Raw genomic sequence first — 21,426 nt, 5'->3', positions numbered from 1 at the left:
AAATCTATGAAATGAGTTTTAAAAAATCAAATAATTAATCATGGGAGATTTCAACTCCCCTCAAATAAACAGGAGAAACATAAATGGAGTTTGAACAGTGAGTACAGGACTACTTTCTTACCGAGTATGTGAGGAACCCAACAAAAGGAATCACTGCTGGATCCAGCAACAGGAAATGAACCGGAACCGATAAGAGAAGTAAGTGAAGGGGACATCTCGGCAATAGTGATCATAACTTAACGTTTAAAGTAACGACTGAGAAAGACATAAGTAAGACAAAGACCAAAGTAATGGATTGGAAAGAAAGCTAATTTTGAGGGTAGGACAATGGAACTCGGGAAGGTAAAGTGCAAAATGTTTTTGACAGACAAAGAGATAGAACAGCAGTGGGAAATACTTAAAACAGTGACCAGTAGAGTTCATGAGAAACATATTCCTCAAAAAAAACAAGAACAATCCACCCAGTAATGAAACACCATTGATAAATAAAGAGATAAGGGTAAAATTGACACTAAAGAGAAACACATACACTGAGGACATTGAGAATACAGGAGAGAACGACAAAAGGGAATCTGAAGAGGTTATTAAAGAAGTCAAGAAACAATTAGGAAAGTAAAGAGGAACTACGAAATTAAATTATCAAGGAATATAAAAAGTAATAGTAAAATATTATTCGAACACATAAATAACAAAAGGTCAGGATCGGGACAGAGCCAGTAACGGACGCACAAGATCAATTCACAGGTATTAACAGCGAAATGGCAGAAATATTGAATAGTCACTTTGCTTCAGTATTTACCAGCGAGGTGGAGATGACATTAGAAGAAGAGATCGGAAAATATATAAAGATATTTAAGATAGAATTGGGGGAGGAAATTGACAAAATTATCAAGGTTAGAGAGGATAAAACCCCTGGTCCAGATAGTTTGCATCGGAGCATCTTAAAAGAAGTTAGGGAAGAGATAGCAGAGAGTCAGAGAAAATTTACAGCACAGAAGGAGGCCATTCGGCCCATTGTGTCTGCGCCGGCCGAAAATGAGCCACCCAGCCTAATCCTACTTTCCAGCACTTGGTCCGTAGCCCTGCAGGTTACAGCACTTCAGGTGCACATCCAGGTAATTTTGAAATGAGTTGATGGTTTCTGCCTCTCCCACCCTCTCAGGCAGTGAGTTCCAGACCTCCACCACCGTCTGGTGAAAGAATTTTTCATCCGCTCCCTCTAATCCTTCTACCAATCACTTTAAATCTATGACCCCTGGTTATTGACCTTCCTGCTAAGGGAAATAGGTCCTCCATATCCACTCTATCCAGGCCCCTCATCATTTTGTGCACCTCAATTAAATCGCCCCTCAGCCTCCTCTGTTCCAAAGAGAACAACCCCAGCCTCTCCAATCTTTCCTCATAGCTAAAATTCTCCAGTCCCGGCAACATCCTCGTAAATCTCTTCTGTACTCTCTCCAGTGCAATTACATCTTTCCTGTAATGTGGTGACAAGAACTGTACACAGAACACAAGCTGTGGCCTAACTAATGTTTTATACAGTTCTAGAATAACCTCCCTGCTCTTATATTCTCTGCTTTGGCTAATAAAGTAAAGCATTCCATTTGCCTTCTTCACCACCTTATCGATCTGTTCTGCTATCTTCAGGGATCTGTGGACATGCACTCTAAGGTCCCTCACTTCCTCTACACCTCTCAGTATCCTCCCATTTATTGTGTATTCCCTTGCCTTGTTTGCCCTCCCCAAATGCATTACCTCACATTTCTCTGGAATGAATTCCATTTGCCACTTTTCTGCCCATCTGACCAGTCCATTGATATCTTCCTGCAGTCTCCAGCTTTCCTCCTCACGATCAACCACACTGGCATTTTGTGTATCATCTACAAACTTCTTAATCATGCCCCCTACATTTAAGTCCAAATCATTAATATATACCACAAAAAGCAAGGGACCTGGTACTGAGCCCTGAATCAGGAGAGCAATAGTGATCGGGGATTCTGTAGTTCGGGGAGCACACAGGCGGTTCTGCAGTTAGGGGAGCACACAGGCGTTTCTGCAGTTAGGGGAGCACACAGGCGTTTCTGCGGCCATTGACGTGACTCCAGGATATATGTTGCCTCCCTGGTGCCAAGAAGTATAGTGAATAAGGCAGATGATCTGAGGGCACAGATAGACATGTGGCAGTGCATGAAATTTCATGCAGTAAAATGCGAAGTGGTACATTTCAGTAGGAAGAACGAGGAGAGGCAAAATAAACTAGAGGGCTCAACTCTAAAAGGAATATTGGAACAGAGAGATCTGGCGATAAATGGTTAAATCAGTCGCCCACCATAAACGTTCATGTCTGCGTCCCTTGGACTTAAGGTACTGGAGATGGGGGCCGTACCGGGGGCGGGGGGAGAGGGGGGAACGACCAGGGTGAGACAGAATAATGGTTTTAATGGGGACAAGGGCACCAAAGGTGGAGGTGAGGGTGTGATTGAGCAGATCGGTCGTTGCAGAAATGTCGTGGTGAATGGAGGGTGAAAGAGTTGGGAATTTGAAAGTGCCGTTGTAAGTGATTTGAGGGAGAGTTTTTTTTCCGGGGGAAACACTGAAGGGAGTGGGGTTGGGAGGGTGAAAGGGGATGTGGGTGGAGAGGGTTACAAATAAGTTATCAGAGATGGCCTTATCCGTGATGGGAGGAGAGACTCCACGTGAGATGGCAAGGTCGAGAGGGTGACTGAATATGGGTAAAGGAGTTTATATGGAGGGAGAGATTAAGGGAGGATAGGAGGGCAGTGAACTCAGAGGAGAGAGGGAAAAATAGAAAGAGAGACAGAGAGCGATTCAGAGAAAGAGTGAAATGGTGAGAATGAGAGAGAGAGAGAAAAGAGCGAGAGAGACAGAGTGAAATGGAGAGAGTGAGAGAGAGAGAAAAAGAGAAGCAGAGAGCGAGACAGACAGACAGACAAAGAAAGAGATAGAGAGTGAAACATAGAAAGGGAGACAGAGAGACAGACAGAGGCAGAGAGAGAGAGAGAGACAGAAAGCGAGACAGAGATACACACACACACACACACACACACACAGAGAAGGAGAGAGAGTGAGAGAGTCAGACAGAGACAGAGAGCGAGAGATGGGAGGAGCTCAGTCAATCCACACTGCTCAATATAACCCGAGCAACGCCCGTTAATCACAATATTAAACAGTTTGAAAGCAATGAATGGCGATATAATCGAATCTGTCTGATGTTATTGCAATCTGTGGCTTCCAGTTATTGCATTAAACTAGAACAGAGCGGGAAAGCAGGATGCGCGAAGCTGAAACAGGTGGAACAAGTGACCGGCACAGACTGAACAGAAAGTGCATGTGTGAGGATCCGTTTTTCTGCAGTCAGTGCGGAGCTCAGACCCAGTCACAAACCTGTCATCTGGAGCGAGGGCGCGGTCCGGATCAGAGTTTGTCAGACAGATCCGCGGGGCAGCGGCACTTACACTGGAGATTCCCATTAGTATCCTTTGTGTAAAGGAGTGGAGTGAACATGGGAAATGTGGCATTGGTTGAACTGATGTCACAAATAGGACAAACAGGTGAAGAGCACAATCTTACATTATCAGCAACAGCAGCAACACAGTCACTTACCTGGGATAGAAACAGCAGCAATGATGGGGTAGACAATCCTCATCAACAGTCTATAGTCCATAGCGTCAGTCGGTTGTGCTGCGGCCTCTCGCTCCTAGTCCCAGTCCCAGTCACTCCCAGTCCCACTCCCACCCCCACCCCCTCTCACACGATGCATTGAGGAGAGCTCCTATTTCTAGAGAGGATGAAACCCCCGCGATGCGGGGAGAGGGAGGGGGGGGATTACATCATGTTCCTTACAGTCAGTTGCACACAGCAGATTGGGAAGTGCTGTCAAGAGGATTGTGCAACATGATATTTCAATGAGTGTACAACAGATGGGGAATCTTGCGAAATCCAGTCATTAAATTCCTGTCAATTAAACACCGCCTGATAATCTTGTACATTCAGCTGATCAACCGACTCGTTTAACTGCCCGTTTCACCATTAAAGGTGGAAATGCGAAGCGGTAAGAATTACACGGTGATTGGTGACTGGATCACAAAAACATGATGTTTGAACACAGCCCGGCTCCTGAAATCTGCAAGCCGATGTTGGCAGCATCTGTTGGAAAGTCCACAGTCAGGGCTCATCCGTGAAAAGATAGAAAACAGCGGCAAATAGGGAAACATTAACAGAGACACTGAAACACACTGCCAGCACACAGGGACCATTACAAACCAGAGAGACAGAGAGAGATAGATAGAGAGAGAGAGAGGGGGGGATAGAGAGAGAGAGGGGGGAGAGAGAGAGAGAGGGGCGGGATAGAGAAAGAGAGGGGGATAGAGAGAGAGGGGGGGATAGAGAGAGAGAGAGGGGGGATAGAGAGAGAGAGAGGGATAGAGATACAGAGAGAGAGAGGGATAGAGACAGAGAGAGAGGGATAGAGAGAGAGAGGGATAGAGACAGAGAGAGACTGAGACGGAGAGAGGGATAGAGAGAGAGAAACTGAGACAGAGAGAGTGAGGGATAGAGACAAAGAGAGAGCGGGATAAAGAGAGAGAGAGAGAGGGATAGAGACAGAGAGAGAGAGGGGGATAGAGACAGAGAGAGACTGAGACAGAGAGAGAGGGATAGAGACAGAGAGAGACTGAAAAAGAGAGAGTGAGAGAGGGGGGATAGAGAAAGAGAAACTGAGACAGAGAGAGTGAGGGATAGAGACGGAGAGAGACTGAGACAGAGAGAGTGAGACAGAGGGATAGAGACAGAGAGAGACTGAGACAGAGAGAAAGGGATAGAGAGTGAGGGATAGAGACAGAGAGAGACTGAGACAGAGAGAGTGACAGAGAGGGATCGTGACAGAGAGAGAGGGATCGAGACACAGAGAGATGGGGGGATAGAGAAAGAGGGATAGAGACAGAGAGAGTGAGGGATAGAGACAGAGAGAGACTGAGACAGAGAGAGTGAGAGAGAGGGATCGTGCCAGAGAGAGGGGCATAGAGACAGAGAGAGACTGAGACAGAGAGAAAGGGATAGAGAGTGAGGGATAGAGACAGAGAGAGACTGAGACAGAGAGAGTGAGAGAGCGAGAGGGATCGTGACAGAGAGAGAGGGATAGAGACACAGAGAGATAGAGGGATAGAGAAAGAGGGATAGAGACAGAGAGAGTGAGGGATAGAGACAGAGAGAGACTGAGACAGAGAGAGTGAGAGAGAGGGATCGTGACAGAGAGAGGGGGATAGAGACAGAGAGAGAGAGAGGGATAGAGAAAGAGGGAGAGAGACAGAGAGAGAGAGGGATAGCGATACAGAGAGAGAGAGGGATAGCAATACAGAGAGAGAGAGGGATCGTGACAGAGAGAGAGAGGGGGGAGAGAGAGAGACTGAGACAGAGAGAGTGAGGGATAGAGACACAGAGAGAGAGAGAGATTGGGCAGTGTAGAACTGCTGCGGTAAAATAGGAAATCGCCAGCAAAAGGACAGGAGCTGCTGGACCACATCAAGGTACCGATACACCAGAGAGAGAGAGAGAGAGTGAGGGGGGATAGACAGAGAGAGAGAGATTGAGGGATAGAGACAGAGAGAGGGGGATAGAGACAGACAGAGAGAGAGACAGAGACACAGACACAGCGAGGGTGAGAGGGATAGAAAGAGAGTGAGGGATAGAGACAGACAGACAGAGAGAAAGTGAGACAGAAACAGTGAGAGAGAGGGATAGAGAGAGAGGGATAGAGAGAGGAGGATAGAGACAGACAGAGAGAGAGACAGAAACAGTGAGATGGAGAATGAGAGAGACAAAGAGAAAGACAGAGAAAGGGAGAGAGAGAGATAAAAAGAGAAAGGGAAATAAAGGTGACAGAGGGACAAAGAGAGACAGACAGATAGAAAGAGAGACAGAGAGAAACAGACAGAGAGTCCGTAACACTGACCTCACCTGCACTTTCATCCAACTCAGACACAACACTGACACAAGAACAGAAGGAATAGAAGCAGGAGCAGGCCATTCGGCCCCTCGAGCCTGCTCCACCATTCTTCGACCTCAACTCCACTTTCCCGCCCAATCCCCATATCCCTTGATTCACTGAGAGTCCAGAAATTTATCCATCTCAGCCTCAGTGACTGAGCATCCACAGTCCTCTGGGGTGGAGAATTCCAAAGATTCACAACCCTCTGAGTGAAGAAATTCCTCCTCATCTTAGTCTTAAATGACCGACCCCTTATCCTGAGACGATGCCCCCAAGTTCTCGACTCTCCAGTCAGGGGAAACATCCGCTCAGCCTCGACCCTGTCAATATCCAACACACACACATCACTGACCTCACCTACACTGTCAATATCGAAAACGGGCACATTACTGACCTCACCGACACTGTCAATATCCAACACAGATACATTACTGACCTCACCGACACTGTCAATATCCAACACTCACATCACTGACCTCACCTGCACTGTCAATATCCAACACCGACCTGTCACTGACCTCACCTACACTGTCAATATCCAACACTCACATCACTGACCTCACCTACACTGTCAATATCCAACACCGACCTATCACTGACCTCACCTACATTATCAATATCCAACACACACATCACTGACCTCACCTACACTGTCAATATCCAGCCCGGACACATCACTGACCTCACCGAAACTGTCAATATCCAACACAGACACATCACTGACCTCACCGACACTGTCAATATCCAACACGGACAAATCACTGACCTCACCAATACTGTCAATATCCAACACAGACACATCACTGTCCTCAACTACACTGTCAATATCCAATCCAGACCCATCACTGACCCCACCTACACTGTCAATATCCAATCCAGACCCATCACTGACCTCACCTACACAGTCAATATCCAACACAGACCCATCACTGACCTCACCTGCACTGTCAATATCCAACACAGACCCATCACTGACCTCTACTGCACTGTCAATATCCAGCCCGGACACATAACTGATCTCATCTATTGGTCGGATTAATCAAAGACAGTCAACATGGATTTGTTAAGGGAAGGTCGTGTCTGACTAACTTGATTGAATTTTTTGAGGAGGTAACAAGGAGGGTCGATGAGGGTAGCACATTTTATCTTTTTTTTTATTCGCTCACGGGATTTGGGCGTCGCTGGCAAGGCCGGCATTTATTGCCCATCCCTAATTGCCCTCGAGAAGGTGGTGGTGAGCCGCCTTCTTGAACCGCTCCAGTCCGTGTGCTGACGGTTCTCCCACAGTGCTGTAAGGAAGGGAGTTCCAGGATTTTGACCCAGCGACAATGAATGAACGGCGATATATTTCCAAGTCGGGATGGTGTGTGACTTGGAGGGGAACGTGCAGGTGGTGTTGTTCCCATGCGCCTGCTGCCCTTGTCCTTCTAGGTGGTAGAGGTCGCGGGTTTGGGAGGTGCTGTCGAAAAAGCCTTGGCGAGTTGCTGCAGTGCATCCTGTGGATGGTGCACACTGCAGCCACAGTGTGCCGGTGGTGAAGTGAGTGAATGTTTAGGGTGGTGGATGGGGTGCCAATCAAGCGGGCTACTTTATCTTGGATGGTGTCGAGCTTCTTGAGTGTTGTTGGAGCTGCACTCATCCAGGCAAGTGGAGAGTATTCCATCACACTCCTGACTTGTGCCTTGGAGATGGTGGAAAGGCTTTGGGGAGTCAGGAGGTGAGTCACTCGCCGCAGAATACCCAGCCTCTGACCTGCTCTCGTAGCCACAGTATTTATATGGCTGGTCCAGTTAAGTTTCTGGTCAATGGTGACCCCCAGGATGTTGATGGTGGGGGATTCGGCGATGGTAATGCCGTTGAATGTCATGGGGAGGTGGTTAGACTCTCTCTTGTTGGAGATGGTCATTGCCTGGCACTTATCTGGAGCGAATGTTACTTGCCACTTATCAGCCCAAGCCTGGATGTTGTCCAGGTCTTGCTGCATGCAGGCTCGGACTGCTTCATTATCTGAGGGGTTGCGAATGGAACTGAACACTGTGCAGTCATCAGCGAACATCCCCATTTCTGACCTTATGATGGAGGGAAGGTCATTGATGAAGCAGCTGAAGATGGTTGGGCCTAGGACACTGCCCTGAGGAACACCTGCAGCAATGCCCTGGGGCTGAGATGATTAGCCTCCAACAAGCACTACCATCTTCCTTTGTGCTAGGTATGACTCCAGCCACTGGAGAGTTTTCCCCCTGATTCCCAGTGACTTCAATTTTACTCGGGCTCCTTGGTGCCACACTCGGTCAAATGCTGCCTTGATCTCAAGGGCAGACACTCTCACCTCACTTTTGGAATTCAGCTCTTTTGTCCATGTGTGGACCAAGGCTGTAATGAGGTCTGGAGCCGAGTGGTCCTGGCGGAACCCAAACTGAGCATCGGTGAGCAGGTTATTGGTGAGTAAGTGCCGCTTGATAGCACTGTCGACGACACCTTCCATCACTTTGCTGATGATTGAGAGTGGACTGATGGGGCGGTAATTGGCCGGATTGGATTTGTCCTGCTTTTTGTGGACAGGACATACCTGGGCAATTTTCCACATTGTCGGGTGGATGCCAGTGTTGTAGCTGTACTGGAACAGCTTGGCTAGAGGCGCAGCTCGTTCTGGGGCACAAGTCTTCAGCACGACAGCTGGGATGTTGTCAGGGCCCATAGCCTTTGCTGTGTCCAGTGCACTCAGCCATTTCTTCATATCACGTGGAGTGAATCGAATTGGCCAAAGACTGGCTTCCGTGATGGTGGGGATATCGGGAGGAGGCTGAGATGGATTATCCACTCGGCACTTCTGGCTGAAGATGGTTGCAAACGCTTCAGCCTTGTCTTTTGCACTCACGTGCTGGACTCCGCCATCATTGAGAATGGGGATGTTTGCAGAGCCTCCTCCTCCCGTTAGTTGTTTAATTGTCCACCACCATTCACGACTGGATGTGGCAGGACTGCAGAGCTTTGATCTGATCCGTTGGTTGTGGAATCGCTTAGCTCTGTCTATAACATGTTGCTTCCGCTGTTTAGCATGCATGTAGTCCTGAGTTGTGCCTTCACCAGGTCGGCACCTCATTTTTAGGTACGCCTGGTGCTGCTCCTGGCATGCTCTTCTACACTCCTCATTGAACCAGGGTTGATCCCCTGACTTGTTGGTAATGGTAGAGTGAGGAATATGCCGGGCCATGAGGTTACAGATTGTGGTGGAATACAATTCTGCTGCTGCTGATGGCCCACAGCGCCTCATGGATGCCCAGTTTTGAGCTGCTAGATCTGTTCTGAATCTATCCCATTTAGCACGGTGGTAGTGCCACACAACACGTTGGATGGTGTCCTCAGTGCGAAGACGGGATTTCATCTCCACGAGGACTGTGCGGTGGTCACTCCTTCCAATACTGTCATGGACAGATGCATTTGCGACAGGTAGATTGGTGAGGACGAGGTCAAGTAAGTTTTTCCCTGGTTTTGGTTCGCTCACCACCTGCCGCAGGCCCAGTCTTGCAGCTATATCCTTCAGGACTCGGCCAGCTCGGTCAGTAGTGGTGCTACCGAGCCACTCTTGGTGATGGACATTGAAGTCCCCCACCCAGAGTACATTTTGTGCCCTTGCTACCCTCAGTGCTTCCTCCAAGTGGTGTTCAACATGGAGGAGGACTGATTCATCAGCTGAGGGAGGACGGTAGTTGGTAATCAGCAGGAGGTTTCCTTGCCCATGTTTGACCTGATGCCATGAGATTTCATGGGGTCCAGAGTCAATGTTGAGGAATCCCAGGGCCACGCCCTCCTGACTGTATATCACTGTACCGCGACCTCTGGTGGGTCTGTCCTGCCGGTGGGACAGGACATACCCAGGGATGGATATTGTACATGGATTTTAGCAAGTCTTTTTACAAGGTCCCACATGGCAGACTGGTCAAAAAAGTAAAAGCCCATGGGATCAAAGGGAAAGCAGCAAATTGGATCCCAAATTGGCTCAAAGGGAGTAAAGGGTGATGGTCGACAGGTGTTTTTGTGACTGGAAGGCTGCTTCCAGTGGGGTTCCGCAGGGCTCTTTACCAGGTCCATTGCTTTTTGTGATATATATTAATGATTTGGACTTGAATGTAGGGGGCATGATAAACAATTTTGTAGATGATACAAAAATTGGCTGTGTGATTGATAGTGAGGAGGAAAGCTGTAGACTGCAGGAAGATATCAATGGACTGGTCAGATGGGCAGAAAAGTGGCAAATGGAATTCAATCCAGAGAAGTGTGAGGTAATGCATTTGGGGAGGGCAAACAAGACAAGGGAATACACAATAAATGGGAGGATACTGAAAGGTGTAGAGGAAATGAGGGACCTTGGAGTGCATGTCCACAGATCCCTGAAGGTCGCAGTGCAGATCGATAAGGTGGTTAAGAAGGCATATGGAATGCTTTCCTTTATTAGCCGAGGCATAGAATCTAAGAGCAGGGAGGTTATGCTGGAACTGTATAAAACACTAGTTAGGCCACAGCTTGAGTATTGCGTACAGTTCTGGTCACCACATTACAGGAAAGATGTGATTGCACTGGAGAGGGGACAGAGGAGATTTATGAGGATGTTGCCAGGACTGGAGAATTTTAGCTATGGGGAAAGATTGGATAGGCTGGGATTGTTCTCTTTGGATCAGAGGAGGCTGAGGGGTGATTTAATTGAGGTGTATAAAATTCTGAGGGGCCTGGATAGGGTGGATAGGAAGGATCTATTTCCCATAGCAGAGAGTTCAATATCCAGGGTTAATAGATTTAAAGTGATCGGTCGAAGGATTAGATGGGAGCTGAGGAAAAATAAATCACCCAGAGGGTGGTGGGGGTCTGGAACTCACTGCCTGAGAGGGTGGGAGAGGCAGAAACCCTCAACTCATTTAAAAAGTACCTGGATGTGCACCTGAAGTGCTCGCAAGTGGAATTAGGCACGGTAGCATTTATCGGTCAGCACAATCACGATGGGCCGAATGGCCTCCTTCTGTGCCGTAAATTTCTATGATTCTATAAGTCTATTACCTGCACTGCTAATATCCAACCCCCATATATGACTGATCTCACCCACACTGTACATATCCAACCCAGGCACATCACTGATCGCATCCATATTATCAATATCCAACAGAGTCATTTTACTGACCTCACCTTCACTCGCAATATCAAACCCACACACAATACTGATCTCAGAAACACTGTCAAGTATTTATCTCACCCACACTGACAATAACCCAACATGTTTCAGCATCTCTGTGAAACGTCCCAGTATGTTTAACCATCCCTCTGATAGGTTCCACTGTGTTTAACCATCCCTTTGATAGGTCCCAGTGTTCCTCTCTTTCCCTGTGTGTTTATCAAACTCTCTGATATGTCCCAGTGTGTTTATCAATCTCTCTGATAGGTCCCAGTGTGTTTATCAATCACTCTGATAGGTCCCAGTGTGTTTATCAATCACTCTGATGGGTTCCAGTGTGTTTATCAATCACTCTGATAGGTTCCAGTGTGTTTATCAATCACTCTGATAGTTCCCAGTGTGTTTATCAATCACTCTGATAGGTCCCAGTGTGTTTATCAATCACTCTGATAGGTCCCAGTGTGTTTATGAATCACTCTGATAGGTCCCTGTGTGTTTATCAATCACTCTGATAGGTCCCAGTGTGTTTATCAATCAGTCTGAGAGGTCTCAGTGAGATTATCATTGAACCATAGAATTATAGAGTGGTTACAGCCCAGAAGGAGGTCATTCAGCCCATCGAGCCTGTGCCAGCTCTTTGTAAGAGAAATCCAGTTAGTCTCACTCCCCCGCTCTTTCCCCGTAGCCCTTCAATTTTTTCCCTTCAAGTATTTATCCAATTCCTTTTTGAAAGCCATGATTGAATCTGCCTCCACCGCCCTTTCAGTCAGCGCACTCCAGATCATAACTACTCGCTGAATGAAAATTTTTTCCTCATGTCGCCTTTGGTTCTTTTGCCACTCACCTTAAATCTCTGTTCTCTGGTTCTTGAACCATCTGCCAATGGGAATAGTCTCTCTTTATTTATTTTATCTAAACCCTTCATTATTTTGAACATTTCTGTCAAATCTCCTCTCAACCTTCTCTGCTCCAAGGAGAACAATCCCAGCTTTTCCAGTCTATCCACGTAACTGAAGTCCCTCATCCCTGGAACCATTCTAGTAAATCATTTCTGCACCCTCTCTCAGGCCTTCACATCCTTCCGAAAGTGCGGTGCCCAGAACTGGAAACAATACTCCAGTTGTGGCCGTAACAGTGTTTTATAAAGGTTCATCATAACTCTATGCCTCTATTTATAAAGCCGAGGATCCAGTCTGCTTTTGTAACAGCCTTCTGAACCTGTCCTGCCACCATCAAAGATTTGTACACCCAGATGTCTCTGTTCCTGCACCCATTTTAGAATTGCACCATTTAGTTTATATTGCCTCTCCTAATTTTTACTGCCAAAATGCATCACTTCGCCATGTGTCCGCCCATTCCACCAGCCTGTCTATGTCCTCTTGAAGTCTAACACTATCCTCCTCACTGTTCACTACACTTCCAAGTTTCGTGTCATCTGCAAATTTTGAAATTGTGCCCTGGACACCCAAATCCAAGTCATTAATACATATCAAGAAGAGCAGTGGTCCCAGCACCGAGCCCTGTGGAACACCACTGCACACCTCCCTCCAGTCTGACAAACAACTGTTCACCACTAATCTGTTTCCTGTCACTTAGCAAATTTTGTTTCCATGCTGCCACTGCCCCTTTTATTCCATGGGCTTCAATTTTATTGACAGGCCGATTTTGTGGCACTTTATCAAATGCCTTTTGAAAGTCCGTATACAACATCAACCGTATTGCCCTCATCAACACTCTCTGTTACCTCATCAAAAAACTGAATTAAATTGGTTAAACACGATTTGCCTTCAACAAATCCGTGCTGGCTTTCCTTAATTAATCCACATTTGTCCAAGTGACTGTTCATTTTGTCCTGGATTATCATTTCTAAAAGTTTCCCCACCACCGAGATAAATTGACTGGCCTATAGTTGCTGGGTTTATCCTTACATCCTTTTTGAACAAGGGTATAACATTTGCAATTCTCCAGTCCTCTGGCACCACCCCCGCATCTACGGATGTTTGGAAGATTATGGCCAGTACCTCTGCAATTTCCACCCTAATTTCCCTCAGCAACCGAGGATGCGTCCCATCCGGACCGGGTGAAACAATCCATGATAGGACCTATTGTATTTTTCAGTTCCCCTGATTGGTCCCCGTGAGCTTTTCAATCCCTCTGATGGGTCCCAGTGTGTTTATCAATCCCCCTGATAGTTCCCAGAATATTTGTCAATCTCTCTGATTGTTCACAGTGTGTTTATCAATCATTGTGAAAAGTCCCATGTGTGTATCAATCCCTCTGATAGGTCCCAGTGTGTTTATCAATCCCTCTGATAGGTCCCAGTGTGTTTATCAATGCTGATAGGCACCTGTATGTTTATCTAGCAATCTGTTAGGTCCCAGTGAGTTGAACCATTACTTGGGCAAGTCCCAATAAGCTTTAACAACCCTCCAAAATGTCCCAGTGTATTTACCCGTCCCTCTGATAGGTCCCAGTGTGTTTATCAATTCATCTGAGAGGTCCCAGTGTGATTTTGCAACCTTCGATAGATCCCAGGGTGTTTATTAAAAGGTGCGATCGGTCCCTCTGAGCTTATCGATCACTCTGCGAGCTCCCAGTGTGTTTCTCAATTCCCCTGATTGGTTCCACTGTGTTTGGTCACCCCATTCAGAAGTTCCAATATGTATACCATCCCTCTGATATGTCCCAATATGTTTACCGAGCGCTCTGATAGGTCAGGTGTGTTTATCAATGCCACTGGGTGTCCTAGAACATAAGAATATACGAACATTAGAAATAGGAGCAGGAGTCGGCCATACGATCTCTCGAGCCTGCTCCGCCATTCAATCTGATCATGGCTGATTTTCGACCTCAACTCCACTTTCCGCCTGATCCCTATATCCCTTGATTCCCCTGGAGTCCAAAAATCTATCTCAGCCTTGAACATATTCAACGACTGAGCATCCACAGTCCTCTGGGGTCGATAATTCCAAAGATTCACAACCCTCTGTGTTAAGAAATTCCTCCTCATCTCAGTCTTAAATGACCGACCCCTTATCCTGATACTATGCCCCCTAGATCTGGACTCTCCAGCCAGGGGAAACAACCTCTCAGCATCTACCCTGTCAAGCCCTCGCGGAACTTTATATTTTTCAATGAGATCACCTCTCATTTTTCTAAATTCCAGAGAGTATAAGCCCATTTTACTCAATCTCTCCTCAAAGGACAACCCTCTCATCCGAGGAATCAATCTAGTGAACCATCATTGCACCGCCTCGAAGCCAAGTATGTCCTTTCTCAGATAAGGAGACCAAAACTGCACACAGTACTCCAGGTGAGGTCTCACTAAAGCCCTGTACAATTGTAGTAAGACTTCCTTACTCTTAGACTCCAACCCCCTTGCAATAAAGGCCAACATGCCATTCATATCCCACTCAGAGGGCTGTGAATCTTTGGAATTCTCTACCCCAGAGGGCTGTGGATGCTCAGTCGTTGAGTATATTCAAGACTGAGATCGATAGGGGAGTGCGGTTGATGTTGTGCATATGGACTTTCAAAAGGCATTTGACAAAGTACCACATAATAGATTAGTTAGAAAAATTAAAGCCCATGGAATTAAAGGGACAGTGGCAGTGTGGATACGAAATAGGCTTAAGGACAGAAAGCAGAGAGTCGTGGTGAACGGTTGTTTTTCAGACTGGAGGGAAGTATACAGTGGTGTCCCCCAGTGGTCAGTGTTAGGACCACTGGTCTTTTTGATACATATTAATGATCTCGACTTGGGCACAGAGTATAATATCAAAGTTTGTGGATGGCACAAAACTTGGAAATGTAGCAAACAATGAGGATGATAGTAACAGACTTCAGGAGGACAGAGACAGAATGGTGAAATGGGCAGACACATGGCAGATGAAAGTTAATGCAGAGAGGTGTGAAGTGATGCATTTTGGTAGGAAGAATGAGGAGAGGCAATATAAACTAAATGGTACAATTTTAAAGGGGGTGCAGGAACAGAGAGAACTGGGGGTATATGTCGATGATTTGTAGATGATACAAAGATGGGAGGGAAATTAGAGAGTGAGGAGGACATAAAAAAACGACAAGGGTACATAGACTGGCTGGGTGAGTGGGCGGAGAATTGGCAGATGCAATACAATATTGGAAAATGTGAGGTTATGCACCTTGGCGGGAAAAATCAGAGAGCAAGTTATTATCTTAATGGCAAGAAACTGGAAAGTACTGCAGTCCAAAGGGGTTCTGGGGGTCCGAGTGCAAGAAAATCAAAAAGTTAGTGTGCAGTTGCAGCAGGTGATCAAGAAGGCCAACGGAATGTTGGCTTTTATTGCTAGGGGGATAGAATACAAAAACAGGGAGGTATTGCTGCAGTTATATAAGGTATTGGTGAGACCGCACCTGGAATACTGCATACAGTTTTGGTGTCCAGACTTAAGAAAATACTTGCTCTGGAGGCAGTACAAAGAAGGTTCACTCGGTTAATCCCGGGGATGAGGGGGTGGACATATGAGGAGAGGTTGAGTAGATTGGGACTCTATCATTGGAGTTCAGAAGAATGAGAGGCGATCTTATTGAAACATATAAGGTTATGAAGGGGCTTGATCAGGTGGATGCGGTTAGGATGTTTCAAAGGATGGGTGAAACTGGAACGAGGGGGCATAATCTTAGAATAAGGGGCTGCACTTTCAAAACTGAAATGAGGAGAAACTTCTTCACTCAGAGGGTGGTAGGTCTGTGGAATTTGCTGCCCCAGGAAGCTGTGGAAGCTACATCATTAAATAAATTTAAAACAGAAATAGACAGTTTCCTGGAAGTAAAGGGAATTAGGGGTTATGGGGAGCGGGCAGGAAATTGGACATGAATTTAAATTTGAGGTTAGGATCAGATCAGCCATGATCTTATTTAATGGCGGAGCAGGCTCAAGGGGCCGATTGGCCTCCTCCTGCTCCTATTTCTTCTGTTCTGATGCACACAAATATTTGAAAGTTGAGAAGGCTGTTGAAGAAGAATATGGGATCCTGGGCTTTATTAACAGAGGCATAGAGTACAAAAGCAAGGAAGTTATGATAAACCTTTATAAAACACTGGTTAGGCCTCAGTTGGAGTATTGTGTTCAATTCTGGGCACTGCACTTTAGGAAGGATCTCAAGGCCTTAGAGAGGGTGCAGAGGAGATTTACTGGAATGGTCCCAGGGATGAGGGACTTGAGTTATGTGGAGAGACTGGATAAGCTGGGGTTGTTCTCCTTAGAACAGAGAAGGTTAAGGAGAGATTTGATAGAGGTGTTCAAAATCATGAAGGGTTTCGAGAAAATAAATAAAGATAAACTGTTCTGATTGGCAGAAGTCTCGGTAACTGGAGGACACGGAAATAAGGTGATCGGCAAAAGAGCCAGAGGCAACAGCAGGAAACTTTTTATGCAACGGTTTGTAGTGTTCTGGAATGCATTGACTGAAAGGACATTGGAGGCAAATTCAATCGTAACTTCCAACAGGAAATTGGATAAATACTTCAAGGGAAACATTTACAGGGCTACGGGGAAAGAGGATGGGAATGTGCCTAATTGGATAGCTCTTTCAAAGGCCCAGCACAGGCACAATGGGCTGAAAGGCCTCCTGCTGTTGTGTACCTACTATGATCAGGAGAAACACGAACAGAATATGATGCAGAGAAATAAATACTGAGCCAGATGGATGTGAATGGTTGGAATGTAATATGAGCAGGACGTGTGAGTTTCATTATCGATCACTGAGCTGAATCCATCTCCTCAGCTCCCCTCTAATCCTTCTACCAATCATCTTAAATATATGCCCCCCTCCCCCCAGTTATTGACCTCTCTGCTAAGGGAAATAGGTCCTTCCTATCCACTCTATCTCTGCCCCTCATAGTTTTATACACCTCAATTAAATCTCCCCTCCGCCTCTCCTGTTCAAGCCGATCCAATCATTCCTCAGAGCTAAAATTCTTCAGACCTGCCAACATCCTCATAAATCTCCTCTGCACCCTCTCTCGTCCAATCACATCTTTCCTGTAATGTGGTGACCAGAACTGCACACAGCACTCAATCGTGTTTTACACAGTTCCAGCATAACCTCCCTGCTCTTATATTCTATGCCTCGGCTAATAAAGGAAAGTATCCCATATGTCTTTTTAACCACCTTATCGACCTGTCCTGCTACCTTCAGGGATCTGTGGACATGCACTCCAAGGTCCCTCATTTCTTCTGCACCTCTCAGTATCCTCCCATTTATTGTGTATTCCCTTGCCTTGTTTGTCCGGCCCAAAAGCATTACCTCACACTTCTCCAGATTGAATTCCATTTGCAACTTTTCCATCCCACATTGATATCTTCCTGCAGACCACAGCTTCCGTACTCACTATCAACCCCACGGCCAATTTTTGTATCATCTGCAAACTTCTTAATCACGTTCCCTACATTTAAGTCTAAATCATTGAAATATACCACAAAAAGCAAGGGACGTAGTACTGAGCCCTGTGGAACCCCACTGGAAACAGAATTCCAGTCACAAAAACACCCGTCGACCATTCCGCTTTGATTCCTGCCACTGAGCCAATTTTGGATCCAACTTGCCACTTTCCCTTGGATCCCATGGGCTTTCACTTTTCTGACCAGTCTGCCATGCAGGACCTTGTCAAAAGCCTTGCTAAAATCCATGTCGACCACATCAATGCCGTCCGAGCATTGGTGCTTCGGAGGTACTTTTCTGGCTTGCGGTAATTCTATTCCTGTAAAACTGGCCCCTGATGTGCACGATGGGAAGTATGGTGTCTGAGTGGCCTGAGGGGCTGGTTTAAAGCTCCAGTTCAATCCCACAATTTGTCGATGGATCAAAATCAAAGCTTGTGACTCCAAAACCACAGCCTCCCTCCTGCTAATAAAGTGCTGCTTTAAACGTCTCATGTGCTATTGGAACCACATGTCGAAGGAACCACATGGCAACACCAATAGTGGAATAGATTAAAATAAGCATTGCCAAAAATGCTGGGATTCGGACTCTCGCCTCCGCAGACAAATATAACCTAAATATCGTGCTTTAAACTGCTCGGCCATATTACCACACGGACAAATTTTCAGCACTGAAATATCTGACTGGAGATTGAAATGTGGCTTTCTTGCTCTTTGTCTTCTGAGTCCATCGCTTTTGCATTGGGCAAGAAGGAGATTAATGGGTTTTCTGAACCCTTATTGGATTTAAGACTTGATGGAAAAAAACTGGCCATCGAGCCCCGCGCTGAGAAATTTGGGAACAAAGAGACAGGAGAAGATTATCCAGCCCCTCGAACCTGCGGTTCCATTTAATTAGATCAGGGGTGGTCTGTACATCAATTCTATTTACCCGCCTGTGACACAGATCCCTTGATACCCTCTCGGGGAAAGGCCTATCGATCTCAGTCTTGAAAGTATGAATTTACCCAACATCTACAGTTTTTTGTTGAAGAGAGTTCCAGATTTCTACTGCACTTTCTGTGATAAAGTGCTTCCTGATTTATCGTCTGAGTGGTTTCACTCTACTTCGAAGATTAAGCCCCCTCATTCTGGATTCTCCCAACAGAGAGAGCTGCCGAAATCCGAGATTGAAGGACAGACCTGTAAATCTTCGAAGGATGTATTAGGGAGTCTAAAGGAGATCCGGAGTAGGGCAAGGGGATCTCAGAGAGGGGAAGGGGTGTCAGGGGGTATCAGAGAGTGTAAAGGGATCTCTGAGAGGGGAAGGGGTGTCAGAGGGTATCAGAGAGTGTAAGGAGATCTCAGGGAGAGGAAAGGAGTGTCAGAGGGTATCAGAGAGTGTAAGGGGATCTCAGAGAGAGGACGGGAGTGTCAGAGGCTATCAGAGAGTGTAAGGGGATCTCAGAGAGGGGAAGGGGGCTCAGAGAGGGGAAGGGGTGTCAGAGGGTATCAGAGAGTGTGAGGGGATCTCAGAGAGGGGAAGGGAGTGTCAGAGGGTATCAGAGAGAGTGAGGGGATCTCAGAGAGGGGAAGGGAGTGTCAGAGGGTATCAGAGAGAGAGAGGGGATCTCAGAGAGAGGACGGGAGTGTCAGAGGGTATCAGAGAGTGTGAGGGGATCTCAGAGAGGGGAAGGGAGTGTCAGAGGTTGTCAGAGCGTGTAAGGGGATCTCAGAGAGGGGAAGAGAGTGTCAGAGGGTATCAGAGAGTGTGAGGGGATCTCAGAGATGGGAAGGGGTGTCAGAGGGTATCAGAGAGTGTAACGGGATCCCAGAGAGGGGAAGGGGTGTCAGAGGGTATGAGAGAGTGTGAGGCGATGTCAGAGAGGGGAAGAGAATGTCAGAGGGTATCAGAGAGTGTAAGGGGATCCCAGAGAGGGGAAGGGAGTGTCATAGGGGATCAGAGAGTGTGAAGGGGCTCAGAGAGGGGAAGGGAGTGTCAGAGGGTATCAGAGAGTGTAAGGGGATCCCAGAGAGGGGAAGGGAGTGTCAGAGGGGATCAGAGAGTGTGAAGGGGCTCAGAGAGGGGAAGGGAGTGTCAGAGGGTATCAGAGAGTGTAAGGGGATCTCAGAGAGGGGACGGGAGTGTCAGAAGGTATCAGAGAGTTAAAGGGGATCTCAGAGAGGGGAGGGGGTGTCAGATGGTATCAGAGAGAGTAAGGGGATCTCAGAGAGTGGAAGGGAGTGTCAGAGGGTATCAGAGAGAGTGAGGGGATCTCAGAGAGGGGAAGAGAGTGTCAGAGGGTATCAGAGTGTAAGGGGATCTCAGAGAGGGGAGGGGAGTGTCAGAGAGTATCAGAGAGTGTAAGGGGATCTCAGAGAGTGGAAGAGAGTGTCAGAGGGTATCAGAGAGTGTAAGGGGATCTCAGAGAGGGGAGGGGAGTGTCAGAGAGTATCAGAGAGTGTAAGGGGATCTCAGAGAGGGGAGGGGAGTGTCAGAGTGTATCAGAGAGTGTGAGGGGGCTCAGAGAGGGGAAGGGAGTGTCAGAGGGTATCAGAGCGTGTCAGGGGATGTCAGAGAGGGTAAGAGAGTGTCAGAGGGTATCAGAGAGTGTCAGGGGATCTCAGCGAGGGGAGGGGAGTGTCAGAGGGTATCAGAGAGTGTGAGGGGGCTCAGAGAGGGGAAGGGGTGTCAGAGGGTATCAGGGAGTGTGAGGGGCGCTGACAAGGTATCCAAGAGGATAATGGACTCCCTGAGGCTATCGGAGAAGGAAAGAGACAAAGTGTAAGAGAGAAGATCAGGAACTCAGGGAGAATCAGAGGGTAAGGGGAGGTCGGGAGGGATCAGAGAGACCAATGGATTCAGAATTGTCATTTTCTGAACAGAACATTTTCTAAATATCACCATATTTAACAACAGCAAAAAATGAACCTGAATTGACGAGATAACCTGGAGGGTTATAACCCACGGGCAGGGAATGGATGGTGAGAATCGGGAAGGACCTGGATGTTTGATCGTGCTCATGATTTTTCTTCCCACAGCTCAGTGGAGTGTTCGATGATGGAACTGGATTTTAACAATTGATTAGAGTTTGCACCTGGAGCTGTTTGTGAGAAATAAAACACAAACCGCCCAACGTGGGACTCGAACCCACGACCCTGAGATTAAGAGTCTCATGTTCGACCGACTGAACTCGCCGGGTCTTCTCCGAACCCAATCTGAATGTACTGGGAGAGAGGCAGCTGTTGGCTTTGCTTCAGAGGCTCAGTTTGGCCGACAATCCTCGGGGATCTCCTTCGATTTTCAGTCTGGGTGTCAGTCTGATGCCTTTCCCTGTCATCCAGCCGTGTGCTGAGCATTGCAGGAACACAGGGACAGGAGAAGACCATTCAGCCCCTCGAACCTGCTGCGCCATTGAGTTAGATTGTTTGTGACCTGTACCTCAACTCTATTTCCCCGTCTTGGACACAGATCCCTTGGTAATTTTTTTTAAAAATCTATGAATATGTGTCTTGAAAATTTGAACTGACTCAGAATCCACGGCATTTGGCGGAGAGAGTTCCAAATTTCTGCCGTTCTTTGTGCGCTGAAGTGCTCACTGTTTTCTTCAATGAATGATTTCGCTCCAATTTTAAGATTGAGTCCCCAGACAGAGGGATGGATTCCACTCATTGCTCGATAATAAAACTCAGACCTCTCACTCTTTATACCTCTCAACATTACAATCCATTTTGCTCAGGATTTCTTTCTTTCTTTTTAAAATGTTCTTCGTGCTTTTCATGATAAACATTTCGTTTAAAATATTACTGAGAGAAGAAAGCTGAAGTTTTGTTGTTAAAAACCTTTGAGTCAGT

At 46.8% G+C, this 21,426-nt stretch overlaps 1 non-coding gene across 1 annotated transcript; it reads right to left on the bottom strand.

Annotated features, from left to right (window-relative positions):
- Positions 1-20,701: 20,701 nt before the first annotated feature.
- Positions 20,702-20,774, bottom strand: trnak-cuu (transfer RNA lysine (anticodon CUU)). Its single transcript has one exon. It is a non-coding gene; the product is annotated as a tRNA-Lys (tRNA).
- Between the last annotated feature and the right edge of the window lie 652 nt (positions 20,775-21,426).

Source organism: Heptranchias perlo, chromosome 42 (assembly GCF_035084215.1).
Source record: "Heptranchias perlo isolate sHepPer1 chromosome 42, sHepPer1.hap1, whole genome shotgun sequence".
NCBI classification, from domain to species: domain Eukaryota; kingdom Metazoa; phylum Chordata; class Chondrichthyes; order Hexanchiformes; family Hexanchidae; genus Heptranchias; species Heptranchias perlo.
This window is presented reverse-complemented; position numbering and strand designations above follow the sequence as displayed.